This window comes from Gavialis gangeticus, unplaced genomic scaffold (assembly GCF_001723915.1).
Source record: "Gavialis gangeticus isolate Ggan-Ray unplaced genomic scaffold, GavGan_comp1, whole genome shotgun sequence".
Classification (NCBI taxonomy): domain Eukaryota; kingdom Metazoa; phylum Chordata; order Crocodylia; family Gavialidae; genus Gavialis; species Gavialis gangeticus.
The window spans coordinates 122,583,146-122,604,008 of NW_017729032.1; positions in this window are offsets into that span (position 1 = coordinate 122,583,146).

Consider the following 20,863-nt stretch of genomic DNA (forward strand, 5'->3'; position numbering starts at 1 on the left):
AGAAGAGGTTGGACAGCCACTGGTTGGGGATGATCTATGTTCTAGTATGGATATTACTCATGCTTCTGGGCTTTGCTGGTTGTCCCTGTCCCCCTGCCCCATTCTGCTACATGTGTCAGGGTCACTTCCAGTCCCCCTTCTCTATTATTCTCTATGATTCTGTGATAAATATACAGAGGTATTTGGCCCTATCCTACTATGAAATTGCAACTCTCACTTGTGGACTGGATAGCTAAGTTGACTGCAGCAGTCATCAGCAGGGATCCTGGTTTTCTCAGGGGAAAAAAATCCCCAATTTTCAGATTAAAAAAGTAACCCAGAATCCACATTTTTCCATTATCAAAATGAGATGCCAATAATATATGTATATATACTAGCTCCTTTTTTAAATCCAAAAAGTGGGGATTTTTTTACCAGAGAAAACCTGTATCCCTGATCAGCCACCTTTCCCACCCAGTAATGGCAGGTCAGGATTGGGGCCTGAAGTTCTTGTGCCTGGCAACAAAGAATAGGGTGGATATAGAGAGGCAAGACCACCTCAAGGACCAACTGGGGAAGATATTCCCCTTTTTTTCAGAGGTCTTGGATGTACTCAGCTAGATCTGATTGCTCTCAAAGCTTCCTCACTTGCATTGAGGAGCTCTATCTAACTGAGGAAGTCTATGAGCAGACCAGGGGCAAGGTGCTCCTATTCTTGGTTCTGGCCAAAGGGGATGATCCAGTGAGCAACCTGTGAACTGAAGGGAAACTGGGCAACAGTGACCATGAGATGATCACTTTCTCAATTCACTACAAGCCAGGGAAATCAGCCAGTAGGGTAGAAATCCCTGATTTTAGGAAAGCTGATTTCCACAAACTAAGGAGATTGGTTGGTGAGGCCCTGTGTGACCATGGTCTGATGAGGAAGGGAATACAAGAAAAGTGGTCTTTCCTCAAGGAAGCAATCCTAAAAGCTCAAAGAAAATCTATTCCCTCTCAAGAAAGGCAGCAAAAGAGCTGGGAGATCCCCTTGGCTTAACAGGGAAGTCATGGGCCTCCTGAAATTAAAGCAAGAATCCTACAAGAGATGGAAGTCAGGAACAACTACCAAAAAGGAGTACTCAGCAGCTGCCCGCATCTGTAGGGAACAGATCAGGACAGTGAAAGCACTAACTGGACATAAATTGGCAACCAGAACCAAGGACAACAAAAAGTCCTTCTTTAGATATGTAGGGAATTGGAAAAGGAACAAGGCAAGCATAGGGCCCCTGATAAATGAAATGGGACGGCCGTTAACCAACACCCAGGACAAAACTGAATTCCTGAATGAATACTTCATGTCGGTATTCCACCAGTCCAAGGGTATCAGCCTACTTGACAGGATACGGGATGACCATGGTGGGGGTGAGCTCCCTCCTATAGTTGATGTAGATCTTGTGTGGGAGCACCTACAAAGGCTAAATATCTATAAGTCAGCTGGACCGGGTGAACTACACCAGAAAGTGCTAAAAGAACTGGCCAATGTCATCATGCAACCGATGGTGAAGTTATTTGAAGACTTGTGGCACTCAGGAGAGGTCCCAGAAGACTAGAAAAAAGTCAATGTGGTACCCTTCTTTAAGAAAGGGAGAAGGGAGGACCCTACAGGCCAATCAGTTTGACCTCAATCACAAGTAAAATCCTGGAGAAAATTGTCAAAGAAGTCATCACACGCAAGCTAACTGAAGGCAGTATTCTGAAGGGTAGCCAACATGGCTTCATCATGGGCAGGTTGTGCCAGACCAACCTCATTTCCTTCTATGATCAGGTTACTTGCCACCTGGATAGAGGAAATGAGGTTGATATCATATACTTGGACTTCAAAAAGGCCTTTGACCTGGTTTCCCACAATGTCCTCGTGGGCAAACTGGGAAAATGTGGCCTTGACTACTTTACGGTCCAGTGGCTAGGTAACTGGCTCCATGGTAGGACCCAAATGACATTGATTGATGTAACTGAGTCGTTATGTCAGCAGGTGACCAGTGGCACCCCTCAGGGGTCAGTACTCGAACTAGGGCTTTTCAACATTTCATTAATGATTTGGATTCAGGTATTACAAGTGATCTGGCAAAGTTTGCTGATGACACTAAGCTATGGAGTCATGACTAAAGACAGGTTGGCCATACAAGCCGACCTGGACAGGTTCATGAAGTGCGCCGACTGCAACCTGATATCATTTAATACAAAGAAATGTTAAGGGCACCATCTGGGGAGAAATAAACCACAACACACTTACAGGCTCGGCAGTGCTCTGCTTGCCAGCACCACAACTGAATGAGACCCGGGTGTCATGACTGACAACGAAGTGAACATGAGCCACCAGTGTGAAGCTGTAGCTGGCAGAGCTAACTAAACACTGGCATGCATCCATCAAAGCATCTTGAGCAAGGCAAAGGATGTCATCTTCCTGCTTTACTCAGCCTTGGTGAGACCACAGCTCACCAGTTCTGGGTGCCACACTTCAAGAAGGATGTGGTGAAGCTCAAGAGAGTCCCGAGGAGGGTCACATGCATGATTAGAGGCCTGGAGACTGAGACATATGAGGAGAGGCTGAGGGACTTGGGATTGTTCAGCCTGAAGAAAAGACTTGGGGTGGGGGGGGACTTGGTTGCAGCCTATAAGTATATCAGGGTCCTACGTCAGGGTTTGGGGAAGCAGCTATTCACCAAGGCCCCCCAGGGGAGGACAAGAAATAATGGGCACAAGCTGATTGAGGATTGCTTCAGGCTAGACGTAAGGAAAAACTTCTTTACAAGCCAAGTTCTGAGGATTTGGAACAGGCTCCCCCCAGAAGTGGTACAGTCATCCATCCTGATGATCTTCAGAAAACATCTTGATGCCCATCTTGTTAGGATCATTTGAACCCAGCAGTCTTTCCTGCCCATGTGCAGGGGTGGGGTGGGGGTGGACCTGATGATCTGTAAGGTCCCTTCCAGCCCGTAACAACTATGAAACTATGTTCTGGGAATACTGAAGGGTTAGGAAGGAAGCACTAATGGTAGAGTGGGTCCTAGAAAAGTGGATGGAAAAATGGATGGAAAAGTTGTTCCATCCAAAAATGGATGGAAAAGGAGTTGTGATCTAAGGCCCTAAAGAAAACCCCACAAAGCTCCTCAGGCAACCAACCAGATGGGGAGAGAGTGTTCAAAGGGAAAGCCCTGATTTTTATAGAAAGACCAAGAGAGGACCTTTTATTTACTTTCCTCTATGGCTATCTCTCCAGGGTGAACAGCAAGCCAATGGACCCTCACCTGGATGCTCAGGATCCCCACTTTGAGGTATGTGAGGATATCCTAATGAGGGTTGCTCAAGACTGAGCTACTGGGACATGGAAGCCCCAGTTATTAGTACAAAAATCACACCACAATCAAGTATTGAAATTGGCCTATGACATATACCATGGTCAAGCCAGAAGATCAAGAAGATGGTGCTTCTGGCCAGGGATCCACCAGGACATTAAGAATTATTGCCAGTCATGCTCAATTGGTGGGCTTGCTCCCCAAGTACCAGCCACTACTGGCACCCCTGCCTGGTTGGTACCTCTTTTGAACAGGTTGGAATAAACATAGTAGGGCCCTTGGACCCAAGCACCAGTAGATGCCATTTATCTTGGTCTTGGTGGATTATGCAAATTTCTGTCCTGAGGTGACAGCTATATATAATACCTTGGCTCAGACAGTAGGTATGAAATTGTTAAAAATATTCTCGTGCATAGGCCTTCCATGAGAAAAACGCAATGCCTTGGTTTATGAATCTATGTCCTGGTTGTTACAGGAAGTGTAGACCCTCTTGAGAGTCCACTTTGTCTAAACCTTGATATACTACCTACAAACAGATGGTTTAGTGGAAAAGGTATATTAAAGTTTGTGGCAGCAGAACCCTAAAAATGGGTTATGTTTTTGCCTTACTTGTTGTTTATAATCTGGGAAGTTCCTCAACAGCCTTTTCCCGTTTGAATTCGTGTAGGGGAGACAAACTTGGGACATATTAGACTTGGCAGACATAGGCCCTGAGAGCTCAAAGTGTATATAGTATGTTCCCTTTCTTTGGGAACAGCAGGATTGTCACCCAGGAAACCTCCACACTGCACAACAGGCTCAGAAACAATATTACAATAGGAATGCCTGACTGAGTATATCAACCAGGGGACCGTGTCCTGTTGTTACTCCCCTCACAGGAATGTAAACTGTTAGACCCATGGTAGGAGCCCTGTGAGACTGAGATGATTTGGGGAAGTAGATTATGAAGTTTGCCTTGTGAAGAGGTGCTGTGGGATCCTGATCTACCATGTAAACCTCCTTAAACCATGGAGGGCATGAGAAACCCTCAGTGCCTCAGTCTGACAACTGAAAAGGGGAAGCTGCAGGACATGGCTCAACTCTTGATTTGTGTTGTCACTCTGGAGGAGAACCTGTCCACAGTCTAGCAAGAGGAGGCCCTACTGGAGGACTTCCCAGACATATTCACAACTAAATCTGGGAGAACCCATTTGCCCAGTCACTGTATTGTTTTGAAACCAGGTTGTCCTGTTCAGAAGGGTTCTCCAGAATCCCTGAGCTGTTGTGGGAAATAGTGAGAAAAGAAGTACAGAGTATGCTGGACATTGGGGTTATTGAAGAATCCTCCAGTGAATGGAGTAGCCCCATTGTATTAGTGTATTAACAATTGACCAATTGCTACAGTGGCTGGAGAAAGCAAAATATGTGACACTGGACTGGGCAAAGTGGTACTGGTAAATCCCTCTAGTTCTAGAATCACGGGAGCTAACAGCTTTCATGGCACTGGGGAATTGTAATAGTTTTGAACCCTCCTCTTTGGGCTCCACAGCACCCCAGCCACCTTTAAGTGGTCAAAGTGCTGCAGCCACCTCATGAGAATACCTCATGAGTATACCACTTCATGTCTGAAATATTCACAAGTACCTGGGAGGAATATCTCTGGTGGGTCAGCGCAGTATTACAGCTGCTTCAGGCTGCAAGCCTTATGGCAAACCTAGCAAAAAAAAGCATCTGCTGTGCAAAAACTTGGTATTTAGTGTATGCTGTAGGCAATGGGGAGATCAGGCTCTTCATTAATAATGTGAAGGCCTTAGTGGAAGCCTCAGTGCCAAAAAAACAAAAAAAAATCAAGTCTTTTCTTGGGTTGGCCAGTTATTACCAGTCTTTTATTCCACATTTCTCACAAGGCTCCACTGTGGCAGATTGCTCTGTGACAGAATAGGATTGCCCAGGTAGGAGTGTAACTCAGGTTTCCAAGGATGTAGCCAGAGAGGAGCTTTGTATTTGCTGTCTCAAAGTTCAAACTATCCCAAAGTTTATTTGTTAAGGGAAGCAGAGGGCTAGGGAAGAATGAGGTTGTTAACAGATCAGATTGGCCACCTAGGAGGCCTCTGGACCTTCTCTTTGTCCTCCAGGGTCTCTCTACATCAGGCTTTGTTCAACATAGTTTTATGGTTTCAACACACAGTTTCACAAAGAAGGTTTATAAACCATGCTTCTGTGGTCTAGACAGGAGGAGTGACTGATTTGTCTTATTCCAAGACTGTTCCTCTGATTCCTGAGGCTTGAAGATACCATGGTTTAATTTATATTAGTAATGTAGTTTTTTTCTAATGTCTTAGAAGAGGTGATTGACAATGTCAAAATTAGTTTCTTAGCTGTTCCTCTTGATTTAAATAGTGCATATTGTTACCAGGTACTGCAAGACAGGATGAATGGTCAATATTTGTAATTATCACAATATAATTTGTGGTGTGTTTGCTACTGAGGTTTACATTGAGTTTACACTGAGGAAAATCTTACTTGGATGGGATGTATGGGTTTTTATATTTTCATTTGTTTGTTTGTTAAATCAATAAGTGGACCAGATGTAAGTTTTGTCATAGTGTTTTCTTGCAGTTTTATTAGATCTGTGCCTTTTATCCTCTATGGTAATTTTGATTTGTTTTGTTTTTTAATACATTTTCTACTATTTTCTCTCCAGTTAATGGAGGTTTTTTAATTTTTATTTTGCCAAAGATAAATTTCTTTGTTCATTCTATTTTTACAGGTGTCGAGGGGAATGTTGTTGCCTTATAGATCATGGCTAGTTTATTTCATAGTTTCAATGCTAATCCTGTTAGAATATGGTTAATAATGTTCTTTATGTCTTATTTTTATGTACAGACGAGAATTTAAACTTGTGCTTTTTTATTTGTCATGTATTTATCCAGTGCTTGTTTTGTTTTGTTTTTCCTTCTCTACCAACACTTTTTAGTTCTTCAGTCCAGTAGCTTTTGCAGAAACAGATAAGTTAATAACTGTAACATATTTAAAAATATTTTTTTAAATCTGAATGTTAATACATTGTTTTTATTAATAACTGTTTTTTAAAAAGTCAAATAAAAACCCTTTGGATTGCAACTTGTCAGTTTAATCTTTATTGTCTTTGCCTTGTAGCATGCACAGTGCACTTGTGTATGAGAATCCGTAATGCTGTCTCACCATCATGTTTCAGGTTTCCAGCAATCCTGATTAGTAAAAGCAAATTCTTAAATCCTTATTCATGCAGAGATGCCATTGACACCTTGATGGGAGCTTTCAATCAGTATGGATTAGAGAATTTGCCTATGGCTTGGGAATTCAAAATTCTCCCAGTTATCCTATTTTCCAATTAATGGCCGCTGTGATTGTTTTAGCATCTTGAAGGCTGTTGGCATGGCAGCAGCTTGGTTTCTGAGATTATTTACAACACATTTTTTTGAGGTTAATGTTTTTAAACAGTTTCTTAATGTCCTGTCCTTAGTAATGCAAATTCATTTGGTTGGACTGATAAAGGTAAAAGTGTCCCATTTACAGGCTATTGGCCTCAATGCTTGCATCCAGACAAGTACATACATGTGGTATGTGGCACTATACACCCATCTGCAGTGCCACACACCACAAATGCAAGTATTCTCCATGCTGCTAACTTGGGGGGGGGTTGACCCCAGGAGATCCCAGAGTCAAATAAACCCACGCAGAAAAGAAGTGGGATGGTGCCTGTGGCAGCAGTGTGCACTGCCCAAAACTGGAGCCTGGCCAGCTACACTTCAGCTGCCAGCCAGATTTTCTGCCATGAGCCCTGAGAGGCCCCTAGCACCCCAGGTAAGGCTGCTGGGGCTCAAAAGTTAGGGCTGAAGTGCAAAACTTCAGAAAGGCTAACTTCAATGTGCTCAGGAGATTAGTTAGTGAGGCATTAAAGCTCAAAAGCACTGGTGAAATGAGGGTCCAGGAAGGATGGTCGTTCTTCAAGGAAGTGATCCTGTGGGCACAGAAGGAAACAATCCCATTGCACATAAAAGGGGGCAAAGGGGCCAAGAAGCCCTCTTGGCTGAACAGGGAAGTCCAGGAAAGCCTAAGGGCAAAGAAAGAGTTATACAGGCTGTGGAAACAGTGGATAGCTATCAAGGAGGAGTATACCTCCCTGGCTTGCACTTGCAGGGAATCAGTTAGGAAGGCCAAAACAGAATGAGAACTTAGGCTGGTGAGAAAAATTAAGGACAAGAAAAAGTCCTTCTTCAGGTATATAGGGAGCAAAAGGAAGGCACAGGATAGCATAGGACCCCTACAGGACAACCTAGGGCAATTGGTAACAGAGAGAGAGGACAAAGCTGTGCTCTTCGATGAGTTCTTTGTATCTGTGTTCCTAGACACAGATCAAGACAAATCTCCCAATTGGATCATAGATAGACACAGGAGGGACACCAGCCTACCAACTGTTAACACAGACTTAATGAAGGTGCACTTGGAGGGGCTGGATGTGTTCAAATCAGCAGGCCCGGATGAACTTCATCCAAGGAATTGGCCAGTGTCATAGAAGAGCCTTTGGCATGACTGTTCGAGCACTCATGGTGCTCCGGTCAGGTCCCAGAGGACTGAAAAAGAACAAATGTGGTCCCTGTTTTCAAGAAGGGGAGGAGGGACGAACCAGGATACTGTAGGCCAGTTAGTCACACCTCTATCCTTGGAAAACTTTGAAAAAAATAATTAAGGATCACATTTGTGGGAGCCCAGCAAGGGAAATAATGCTGAAAGGAAATCAGCATGGGTTCATTGCAGGTAGATCTTACCTGACTAACCTTGTTTCTTTTTATGGCCCGGTCACAAAATGCTTAGACGTAGGAGTCGAGGTAGATGTCATCTACCTAGACTTTAAGAAGGCCTTTGATACAGTATTGCATTCCATTCTCATAAATAAACTGACAGGCTGTGATGTAGATGATTACACGGTCAGGTGGGTGGCAAATTGGCTTAGGGGTCGCACCTAGAGAGTGGTGGTGGATGGGTTGATATCAACCTGAAAAGATGTGGGCAGTGGAGTCCCACAAGGCTCGGTCTTTGGACCTGTGCTATTCAATGTCTTCATCAGTGACTTGGACAAGAGCATGGAGAGCACCCTGTTCAAGTTTGCAGATGATACCAAATTATGGGGCAAAGTTAACACACCAGAGGGTAGGGAACGGATCCAGGAGGATCTGGACAGGTTGGAAAAATGGGCAGAATGAAATAGGATGCAGTTCAACAAAGACAAGTGCAAAGTGATGCACCTGGGCAAAAAGAACCACCAGTACACTTACAAGCCAGGGAATGACCTTCTCAGCGGTTCAGTAATGGAAATGGATCTTGGAGTAAGAATTGACTCCAAGATGAACATGACCTGTCAATGTGATGAAGCGATCAACAAGGCTAACCACACTTTATCATGCATTAGCAGATACATGACAAACAGGTCTAGGGAGGTGATGGTTCCCCCCATGTGTCATTGGTCAGGCCACAGCTGGAGTACTGTGTCCAGTTTTGGGCACTGCACTTCAAGAGGGATGCAGAGAATCTTGAGAGGGTTCAGAGGAGGGCCACTCATATAGTCACAGGCCGGCAGGCAAGGCCTTACGAGGAAAGACTGAAGGAGCTAGATTTCTTTAGCCTTCACAAGAGAAGGCTGAGAGGTGGTCTTGTGGCTGCCTATAAATTCATTAGGGGAGGGTGGCAGGGAATAGGAGATGCTCTATTTACTAGGGCATCCCCTGGAGTAACTAGGAACAATGGCCACGAATTGATGGAGAGCAGCTTTAGGCTGGACATTAGAAAGAACTTCACAGTAAGGGTTGCCAGAATCTGGAATGGGCTTCCAAGGGAGGTAGTGCTCTCCCCTACCTTGGGGGTCTTCAAGAGGAACTTGGACAAGCACCTAGCTGGGGTCATCTGACCCCAGCACTCTTTCTTGCCCAGGGCAGCGGGTCAGGCTCAATGACCTGCTGAGGTCCCTTCTGACCCTAACATCTATGAATCTATGAATCCCACTGGGCATAAGGAGGAATGGGATGGGTGGAAGTTTGAAGGTGTTAAGCTGAATTACTTGCATAAAACCAAAGGTTGGCTTTTGCTTTTACTGTCTTGCCTTTTTAATTTGGAATGATTTGGACAATGAAGAATCAGTAGGGTTTTTCTAGATCAGTATTAAACTAGTTCCACAGATATCCTTCAGACTTGAATGTTTTGTTTTGTTTTAAACTTCCTATGAAGGGTACTATCTGAGAATAATACTATAAAAGAGTAATTCATTAAGAGGAGCTCGTCAGGTTTTGGGTTGACTGGCTTGTGTCCAACCAGGTGCTTGAAGGTTCTAGATATACATTATGCATTTAAAGAAATGTTTGTTAGTCTCTTTTACAAATATTATTAAGTAATTAAAAGACTTAATAGCACAGGTATTATCAATATTGATCAGAACCAGGAGTGTCAAACTCATTTGGCACTGCAGTGGCACAGGACCAGTCCATGGGCCAGACAAATAGTATGGGGCCAGTCTTGGGGGCTGGATTGGGCCCACAGACCCCTCCCACCTGCTCCCCTGCCCCTAGCATGCTCAATTCAGCACCCACAGTGCCTGTTTTGGCTGGTTCAGGATATGAGTTGCATGTGGTGACTACTCCAACTGGTTCAGGGTGGGCACATGTATCAGGTGGCTCAGTCCTGGACCAGCCAGAGCAGGTGAAGGTGCTGGATCCAGCACATGGGATGACCCTTTCCCTCCCCGCTCTCCCCTGTACACACATACACATGCTGGATCAGGGGAGTGAGTCTCACTTCCATCCCTGGCAAGTTGGTAGAATATATAATAAAGAATAAAATCAGCAGTCATATGGACACATGTGATCTCTTGGGGAAGAATCTGCATGGTTTTTATGAAGGGAAATCCTACCAATCTGCTGGATTGGGGGTCCTGGAGGAATCTGTGCTGGGCCAGCATTCTTCAACATTTTCATCAATGACCTGGAAATGCGGGTGCACAGTGAAATTCCAAGTTTGCAGATGATACCAAATGATTCTGGGCAGTCAAGTCCCAACCTGATGAAGAGGAGCTGCAGAAAGATCTCATTAAGGCAAAAAAAGAAAGATCTTATTTAGCTAATGACAGATGAACTTCAATGTCAATAAGTGCAAGGTCAGGTAAAAATAACCTCAACTATACACACACAGTGCTAGTTCTGAATGAGCTGTTGCAGCTCAGGAAAGAGACCTTGGAGTCTGTATATATTTCTTTAAAAATGTCAGCACAGAATGCAGCAGTGACCAAAAAAGCCAGTACAATGCTGGGTATCATTAAGAAGGAAATTGAAAACAAAACATAAAACATCATTATGGCACTATACAAATCCATGGTGTAACAGTATTTTGAATACTGCGTACAATTCTAGCCTCCGCTTCTCAAAAATAATGTAGTAGAATTAGAAAGGTACAGAGAAGAACAAACAAAATAATCCGGGGCATGAAGCAATTCCCATTCCAGGAGAAACTAAAAAAGCTAGCACTCTTTCGTCTGGAAAGGAGAAGGCTGAGGTGGATCTATAAAATCATGAAGGGTGTGGACCAAGTTAATGGGAAACTACTGTTCACCAAGCCTCAGGATACTAGAACTAGGGGAACCCACTGCAATTAGTAAGAGAGAGGTTTAAAACTAATAGGGGAAAATAGTTTTTTATACAATGCATAGATTTAATTTTATATAAATGTTATGCAATGCATTAAGTTGTACAATTCATTGCCACAGGAGATAGGAGGAAGATAGCACAGCTAGGTTCAAAAAGGGACTAGATAAATTCATGGATGATAGCTCAATTAATGGATATTGAACAGGATAGTTGCAGATGTTTCCTCTGGCATCTCTAAACCAATGCCAAGAGGAGTATTGAATAGGGATAAATCACTCCAGAGATATCCGGTTCAGTGCTCTCCCTCTATAATGCCTGCTTTTGCTACTCTCAAAGACAGAATATTGGGCTAGATGGATCGCTGGTCTGACTCAGTATAGCACTTAGGTTTTTATGTTCCTCACCAAGCCAAATGTTGGGAGCGTCTTTTATTCTGTAGTAATGTTATAGCCTTGATGACCTGGACTGGAGGAAGAGTATATCATTGTACACCCTGACAGCTTGGATAGCAGCAAATCATAGCCTTTCCTAATGCCTATTAGCATGTTTTTTCTTCATCATTATTAAATTAAGCTTAAAACAAACCTTTCTAATGGTTGCTTAATTTAAGCCTGTCAAAAGGCCAGAGGGTGGTGTTTATAATTTAGCATCAGTGCTACTCCTAGGTATCCTTCTTGGAAAGAAAAGGTCATCAGGCTGATTCCTTAGACATTTTTGCTGGGTGCAGTCAGTGGGCGTGTCTGTATGTGTGATGAACAGCACTGTTGTTACTGTTAAGCAAGCACTAAATGCACAGTAACTGGCATTACTGCACAGTCTGGATGCCGCACAACTATTTTTGAGGGTGCTGTCCAGCAGTGTCAGTGTCACAGTTCATGCCTAGCCACACTACATCACTGTAGTAATAAGCTATGGTGATGTAGCTCATCACTATGACGACCTAGCATCTCATGTCGATGAGCTCAGTAAATGCCACTTGCCTTACCATGGAGAATTACTGTATGGTGAAGAGCCTGAGTGCCAGAAGGAGAAATGTTAAGACCTTTATGCCAATGGATGGTTATGACAGTTGATAGGAGAGTTCAGCCACTGTAGAGAAAGCAGAGATGTCCACAAAATTCAAGCTGATGCAGAACAGTGGGTAATACCCCACTTTCAACTACATGAATAGTGAAATTAAAGGATATAAGTCAGCCGCTGGGATCCCTGCTGTCTCTGATCTCTCCTAGTTGCAGCTCTTCTGCCGTAACTGCTGTGCTCTTATCAATCAAGACAAAATGTCTTTTTTTTGGAGTCAGAATAAACAACATGTTTTCCAGGTATCTGGATAAACAGCCCTTAAATCAGCTGTGTTTGTAATGTGATTTTCTGCTCCAGTCTCCTCAAAAGACAAACCAGGTATGGAATGTGTCAGTGCTGGTATCTTTGTTTTGTGATATAACTGGAAGAAGGCACTTAAACATGAAAAGTGTGTCAAACAAACTGAGGCAGAAATCATTTGCAATCTTTGTTCAGAGGCTGATTGGAGTTGTTGGGGCACCAGCAGACATAACCATTGACGTGTTCCATTTTAACGATGTTTTCTATTGAACAACTTCTTGTTTCCTTGTAATTTCCAAATTGAATGGACTTGATATCGACAGGTAGTATTTTAATGGATTGATTGATTGATTAGACTGGCACAATGAATTAGCCATCAGTTTGACAGCCATATAGCATTATGCTCTGTATCTGTTTACTCAGCACTAGGTGAAATGCAGAAGTCTATTGAAAATCAGATTTCCGTGCTGCTTTGTCAAAGCAAATTTAATCACAGCCAGAACATGTGGCATCCATCATTTCCACTTCAGAAGGCATCAACAGGCACAGATCAGCAACAAGGAGCACTGCTGCCACTGCTGTCTTCCACTCACATGAAAATTAAATTTAACTATAGATTTTTGATAAATGATGCAGTCAAGACCATCAAACATAATGACTAAGTGTTCTATATTAAAGCAATCCCCAATGGCTTCACAGTTGGAAGCAAGGTCTTATTCACTATGGCCTTGAGCTCTGCATCTGAACTGAGATGGCACAATACGAGCTTTAATATTTTGCCTTTCTGGTTCAGGATTGGAGGTTTTCCACACCTCCCCCCACTCCCCAGAATATTAAGTGTTCTGGTGCTTATGTGCATTCTAATGCCCAACTACATTCTTTCGCATTTATTTCCCCATTTCTTCTTCTTCCCCCTTACTTCATTTAATGTAGACACAACTTTGTGCCCTCGTTTTTTCACTCTTCCAAAGAGTGGCAAACAGACAATTGCCTCTCAGAAATTGCAAACAATTTAACACAAGGTACTTAACAAGGTGACTAGAGCAGTGATTCTCAACCAGTTGCTGGGGCACCCTGGCATGCCATGAGATCTTTTGAAGGCTGTTGCAAGGTATGAGGAGATAAGGTGTGAGGAGATAAGTGCAGACTCAGACTTGTTCCTGCTTGGACGTTGTCCTGCCCACAGTGTCTCAGCCCTTTGCAGGGAGGTAAGTATTGTAATTAATAAATTAGTTTTTACAGAAGTTATGGAGGTGTGCCTTGAGTCTAAAAGGTTGAGAATCTCTAGATTAGAGAGAGCAAATGGAGCCCTGTTCATGACCTAAGATTATGCATTTTATTAAAAAATGCAAAAGGAGGTTAGGAGGTGTGCCCAAGATTTTTGGCTGAAACTTTGAGATACATTCAGAAAGCAGATGATAGACATGGAATGTATGAAGGCATCGAATGAGCAATCGGTCCAGTCAAGAAGAAAACAGCTCTGCTGAAAGACTTAAATAGAAATGTCATCACTGATTAACAAAAACAACTTGAGTGTTGGATTGAACACTATGGAATACTATACTCTATTGAGACTGAAATCAAACATGAAGAGCTTGAAGAATTACCACAGTTTGAAGTTATGATGGATTTGGACAACAAGCCTACATTAGAAGATTTACAAAAAGCTATTAAATCGATTTCTGGGAACCAGGCATCTGGCAAACAACTGTTTGCCTGCTGAAATCTATAAATGTGCCAATGACAAATTACTTTGAAAGCTCCATGAAGTTAAGCTGCTCTATTAGAAAGAGGAAATGGTACTGCAAGATTTCAAAGATGCTTGGTTTGTACAATTATACAAAACCAAGGGGGATAGAAGGGACTGTGACAACTATAGAGGTATCTCCCTGTTGAATACCATTATAAAAGCTGTCATTCACATTATGCTCCCTAGGCTGCAATCTCTAGGTGAAAGAATCTATCTTGAAAGTCAGTGTGATTTTTGCTCAGAATGCTCCGCTATTGATATGATATTTTCAGTCAAGCAACTTCAGGCAAAGCATAGAGAAAAGTGAATACCACTGTATGTAGCCTTCGCCAATCTGATAAAGGCCTTCAATGAAGTCAACAGACAGGGCCTTTTTACTGTTTTGAAGAAACTGGGTTGTTCCCCCAACCTATTGAACATCATAAAAGGAAGATCAGGGAAAGTATGGGTCCTTTACTAAACAGGGGAGGCAACCAGGTGACAGATGATATAGAAAAGGCTGAAGTACTCAATTCCTATTTCACCTCATTCTTCACAGGCAAGGTCAGCTCCCAGACTTCTGCACTTGGCAGCACAATTTGAGGAGGAGGTGAGCAGCCATCGGTGACAAAATAATAGGTGTAAGGGACTATTTAAAAAAGCTGGATATGGACAAGTCCATGGGGCCAGACAGGATACACCCAAGGGTGCTGAGGGAGTTGGCTAATGTGATTACAGAGCCACTGGCCATCATCTTGGAAAACTCATGGTGATTAGGAGGGGTACTGGATGATTGGAAAAGGGCAAATACAATGCCCATCTTTAAGAAAGGGAAGAAGGAGGTTCTGGGGGACTATGGTCCAATCAGCCTCACCTCAGTCCCTGGAAAAATCATGCAACAGGTGCTCAAGGAATCCATTTCTAAGCAGTTGGAGGAGAAGGTGATTAGGAACAGCCAGCATGTTCACCAAGGGCAAGTCTTTCCTGACCAACCTTATTACTATCTATGAGTAGGGATCCTGGTTTTCTCTGATTTAAAAAAACTCCATTTTATGGATTTAAAAAAAACACAAAATCCACATTTCCCCCTGATCTCTCTCTCTCTCTATACACACACACACACACACACACACATATATACACACACCTATATATATTAGGGGAAAATGTGTATTTGGGGGTATTTTTTTAATCCAAAAATTGGGGAATACTTTTATCAGAGAAAATTAGGATCCTTGATGATGAGACAACTGGCTTTGTGGATGTGGGAAAAGTAGTGGATGTGATATACCAGGACTTTAGCAAGGCTTTTGATACAGTCTCCCACAATATTCTCACAAGCAAGCTAAGGAAATAAGGGCTGGAAGGACAGACTGTAAGGTAGTCAATGGCCTGATGTTTAGTTGGCAGCCGGTATCAAATGGAGTGTCCCAGGGGTCAGTCTTGGGGCTGGTTTTGTTCAACGTCTTCATCAATGTTCTGGAAGATGGCATCAAGTACACCCTCAGCAAGTCTGCAGATGACACCAAGCTGTGAGGAGCAGTAGATATGCAGGAAGGTAGGGCTACGTTCTAGAGAGACCTAGACAAATCAGAGAATCACACCAAAAGATATCTCATGAGGTTCAGTAAGGACAAGTGCAAAGTCCTGCACTTAAGATGGAACAGCCTGTAGCAGTACAGGCTGAGGACCAACTGGTTAAGCAGCAGCTCTGCAGACAAGGGCCTAGGGGTTACAGAGGACAAGAAGCTGAATACAAGCCAACCGTGTGCTCTTCTTCCAAAGAAGGCTAGTGGAATACTGGGCTGCATTAGTAGGAGCATTGCCAACAGAGCTAGGGAAGTGATTCTTCCCCTGTATTGGGTGCTCAGAAGGCCACATCTGAAGTAATGTGCTCAGTTTTTGGCTTCCCACTACAGAAAGGATGTGGACAATTTGGAAGGCAATGAAAATGGTTAGGGGGCTGGGGCATATGACTTCTGAGGAGAGGCTGTGGGAACTGGGCTTATTTAGTTCAGCCTGGTACAGCTCTGAAGGTAAGGGTTTTATCCCCTTGTGCCCCCAAACCAACCTTGGGGCTTCCTGGGGTTGCTGCATTGGGACTGGCTCTCCAGCTGTCCTGTTTCAGCCACCCCAGAGGCTTGTCCCCTCACCGGTGAGGCAGCTTGCCTTACAGACGCTGAGAAGAAGGGAGCAAACAGGGATTTTCTCCCTCTTAACTCCCCCTGCTCCTCTACACATGGACAGTAATAATAGCATTTATCTTTGAGCCAGACTAGATGGAGACTTGTTCAACATCACAAGGTTTAGAGCAAAAACCAAGGTGAAAGAGCTGGTTCTGAGAGATTTGCTGTTTGCAGATTACGCGCCTTTGGTTACCCAAAGTGAACCTTCCCTGCAAAATGTCTTGGGCAGTTTTTATGAGCCATGCAAGAACTTCAGATTAACAATTAGTCTCAAGAAGACTGTGATCATATACCAAGGGGTGAAAGAACCAATGGCTGACATCAGTTTGAAGGTTAAATCTCTTGATGTCATTGGCAGTTTTTGCTATTTGGGTTCTACAATCAGCAGGAATCTTGCCCTTCAGACTGAACTGACTAACAGCATCAGAAGAGCAGCTAAGAATTTCAGGCAATTACAGAAAATGTGCATGAAATAACAACAAGCTATCAACTAAAATGAAGATGCAAATCTATGAAGCTTGCATGCTGTCATCCCTGCTTTATGGTTCAGAAGCATTGACTACATATGCTAGGCACATCAGGAGACTGAACAGCTTCCATATGAGATGTCTGCATATGATCTTGAAAATAAAGTGGGAAGACAAAATGCCAAACAGAGTACCTGTTGCTTTGCCTCATACCTGGATCATAGCAATTTTCACAGTAGGTAGGCACTTATCTTCTGAAACTGAGGTGCTCCCAGATATGCATGGATAAGGAAGGCTGAGTGCTCGGGAATTTCACAGTCCAAGACAGTATGTGTTAGATTAATTTAGGCACCTCTGGGGTTAAGTGGTCACTGGGTGAGCGTTTCCTAGTTCACAGTTTTGGATTAATGTCCCATAGAATCTACTTGAATGCTGTTTCAGGCACTGAAATTACTTCTTTGAATCTTGTTTTGTCTCCTGAACATAAATTCAGAAGATCTGATGAGGCCTTATGAAGATTTCATCTAGTTACTGCCTTGATCTGTAACATTGCTTCAATGTTATGCTCTTGCTAATATCCAGTTACAGTAAAGGTTCTGTTATCCTGCATCTTACAAGCTGTGGCACTTCCGGTTTCTCCGAGCTCCCATGGCTGCCAAGCCCCCATGGCCCGAGGGCATAACAGGCTGTGCAGGGCTGTATGGGACCTGCCTCCCTGCGGGCTCCATGGGAGGGGCGGCGATGCCATGACAGGGGCAGAGGGACACCCCAGATGCAGTGTGAGAAGCAGTGACTGGGGCCGCTCGATTAACTGGTATATTTTGTTATCCAGTATCCCCTGTTTCCGGGGAATGCCGGATAACAGAGCTTTACTGTAGATACCAATACATCTTCTACTTTTTCACATTCCTCCTAGCATTGATAAGTGTGTATAAATTTAACTTTCTTTTGTAGAAGTACTATTTATTGTACCTTAAATTGTTTCATTTAATAATGATACATCTTGAAGTTGATTCACAGTACTACAGTAGTAAAAATCTTATTTCTCCTTGTGCTTTTTTTTTTAAACTAATGGAATCCATCTACTCCTTAAGTGTCTGGATTGATAATATACCTCAATGATCCCCCTCTCCCAGCTGGATGAGTCTATAAAACATATTAACATTCATCCTTTGGTTTCTGTTACTGTATGAGATCAAATATCTTTTTGCATTCTTGAAGTATTTATATTCCTGAAGATACTGTAATTAGAAGTGTGTAGAATAAAAAGATGATTCATTTTGACTGTAGCTGTTCAGTCTATCCAGGAAATATTAGTGTTGTTCTACATAGCAAGTAAGGAATTAAAATTAAGATCATTTACTTGGCCTGTATTACTTGATGACTATGATAAGAGTTATTTATTTAATTGTTCCTGTACTAAATCTAATTTATTGATTATCCATTGTATTTTGATACCAACATTTTCTAGACTTGTTTCAACCTTGCATCTTACCAAAGTGATGTAATTCATTACTTCTTTGTTCAAGGAAATTTTAACTCTTAGTTAATAACAATACAAAGTGCAATTTTATATTGGGTACCTGCCATTTTTCTTAAGTTATCAATTTTATTTTTTTCCATGGTTAGTGAAGAAGGGAGAAGTACATCCTTGCTTAATGCCTCTTTGCCAATATGAAAAAATTGTCTCCTTTCAATAAGTTATTTATTCATCTAAGGTACTAAATCCCATTGAACCTCAACTAGGGTGCCATAGTACCTTTGCTGGCCCCAGCAATATAAAAAGATGCTCTGGTGAGCAGCTCAGGGTTACTTCCCTTCAGGAGCTTCTGAGGCCTGGCCAGGTGGTATCTGGGGACACTACCCCTTGTGCCAGCTGAACTGCTGAAGCAGCCCTAACCTATAGTGGTTCTTGCACCCTCTACTTACTGCAGGAGTCTGGCAGTGGGGGCTACTGCATGGCTGTGACCTGCTGCCACCTGGAACAGCATCTGCCCCCTTGGACCTGTGGCCCCCTGGCTCCACTCCTGCCAGACCCAGACAGGGACTGCATGGCCGCCTGGGATCTGATATGGGTACTGCAGCAGAGCCATCTGCATCTCTGCCAGTGGGTCATGGCTGCACAGCTGGCCTTTGGGTGGCACTACTGTCATGTCTCCTAGTGTTCCCATTCTGCCATCTGGGCAGCTATCGCCCAGAAGATGTGCCCATTGCTGTGGCCCACTTTGAACTGTCCAAGTGTGCTCTCCTGGCCCCAAATGGCTAGGTTAGCCACCTCATCTGCCCTCCTGCTGGGTCCTTGGTGCTGGCCTTGGGCAGGAATCTCTCCCTGGGTTCTGCCACTTGCCTTACTAGAAGGGATCCTGGTATTCCCTGTTTAAAAATGGCAAATTCTCTGATAAACCCCCCCAAATTCTCTCATTAAAACACCCCAAATCCGTGCTCTTCCGCAATTAAATTTAAATGCCACAATATAGAGAGAGATCAGTTTAGCAATGTTTTACTGGTATATTTATAGATGTAAAGGAGTTTGGAAGCCTACCAGTGCCATTATCATCATAATAAAACAAATTCTGAATATCTATACACTTTGGCATTTGCTTTCGGTTTTTTTCTCTTAGAAAAATCAGAGCTGCCCCTGCCCCCTTCACTCATCAGGATGTGTGGCACTGAGGAATACTGATATGCTATTTCCCTGCCACTGCCCTTGCCCCTCACTCCCAAACCACAACCCCATCTGTGCCCCTGACTCCTGACTCTCAGCCCCTGCTTGCTCCCATTAGCTCCCCCCTGGCAGTAGCTCTGTCCTAGCACCAGGACATGAGTCCAGCTGCAGCTGTTCCACACTGCTTTGTGTCTCTGAGCAGTGCCAGCCCTTGCTTTTCTGCTGTGCCAGACCCCAGCACTCCCCATGCTATTTCTGGGAAGCCCTCAACTTTGGCTCAGGAACTAGGCTGGGTAAGCCCCTTCCCTTCCAGGCTGCTTCCCCCTGAACAGGCTGCTGTAGGGGGGCAGAGGGGCTCTAAGCCCAGATCTGGCAGCCTCTCCTACTCAGAGTGCTTCCCCATGCCTGGCCCCCATCTCCTTCTCTCTCTCTCTCACAAACTCCTGCTGCCACCTCCACCCCTATTACCAGCCCATCACATCCACCAAATGGTTTCTGGGACCAGGAGCCCCCAAAGACTGGGACCCCATGTCCCAGCACTGGTGCTGGCATGGGGTAGGCCTGCAGTAAGGCAGTTGCCTCTACAGTCATGGCTCCCACCAGCAATTCCTGTCCTATCTGGCAGCTGGGCATGCAGAGTATGAGACATGTGGGGAGATGTTTTGTGGGGAGGGAAGGGGTGTGGTGGGGTGGGTATGGGGTTTGTGGGTGGGTTTGGGAGATTTTGTGAATGAGTGTAGGAGTGGGTCTGGGCTTTGTGGGGGTGAGGTTCGTGGAGGCAGTGTGGGACTTCTGTGGTGGTCTAGGGTATTGTGGGGTTTGTGAGTGTGAGGTTTGTGGGTGGGTATGTGGGTGGCGTTTGTGGGCATGGTTTGGGGTGTGGGGTTTTTGGGTGGATTGTGGGGGAGTTTGTGGGTGTGGGGGGACAGTATGGGAGTTGGGGGGAACTGTCGGGGTGGGGAGGACTGCTTGGGAGGGGTGGGTCCTCTGACTTCCCCCCTGCATGGCTCACAGCCCCCCATATGGCCCACAACTGCCCCACATGGCCCCCCTGCATGGCCCACAGTCCCCCTGCAGCAGCAGTAGCAACAGCAGTGGCCATCGGCACACTGGTACCTGCTCCTGGAGGAGACCCCTGGCAGTGTGGGGCTGCTTCAGACCATGGCTGCACATGGCACTGGCCAGACCCTACCTGCGGGCCCTTGCACAGAACCAGGCCAGGTCCTGCTGTCACCTGGGTCTTCCAGCACTGCAAGCAGAAGCCTCACATCCTCATGCCAGATTATACCTCCACGTGCTCCAAGTGTTGTCAGGCCAGGCTGGCTCCACGCAGGCAGGATCCTGGTGTGTGCCTTCTGTCTGTGGTGATGAAAACCCTAGGTGACAACAGGAGCTGTTCTGGTTCTGTTCAAGAGCATGCAAGCTGGGTTGGGCCAGTGCCATGTGCAGCCACTGGCCTGAGGCAGTCAACTGCCGCCGGGAGGGGCCATGTGGAGGGGGGGCTGTGGGCCATGTGGAGGGGGGCGG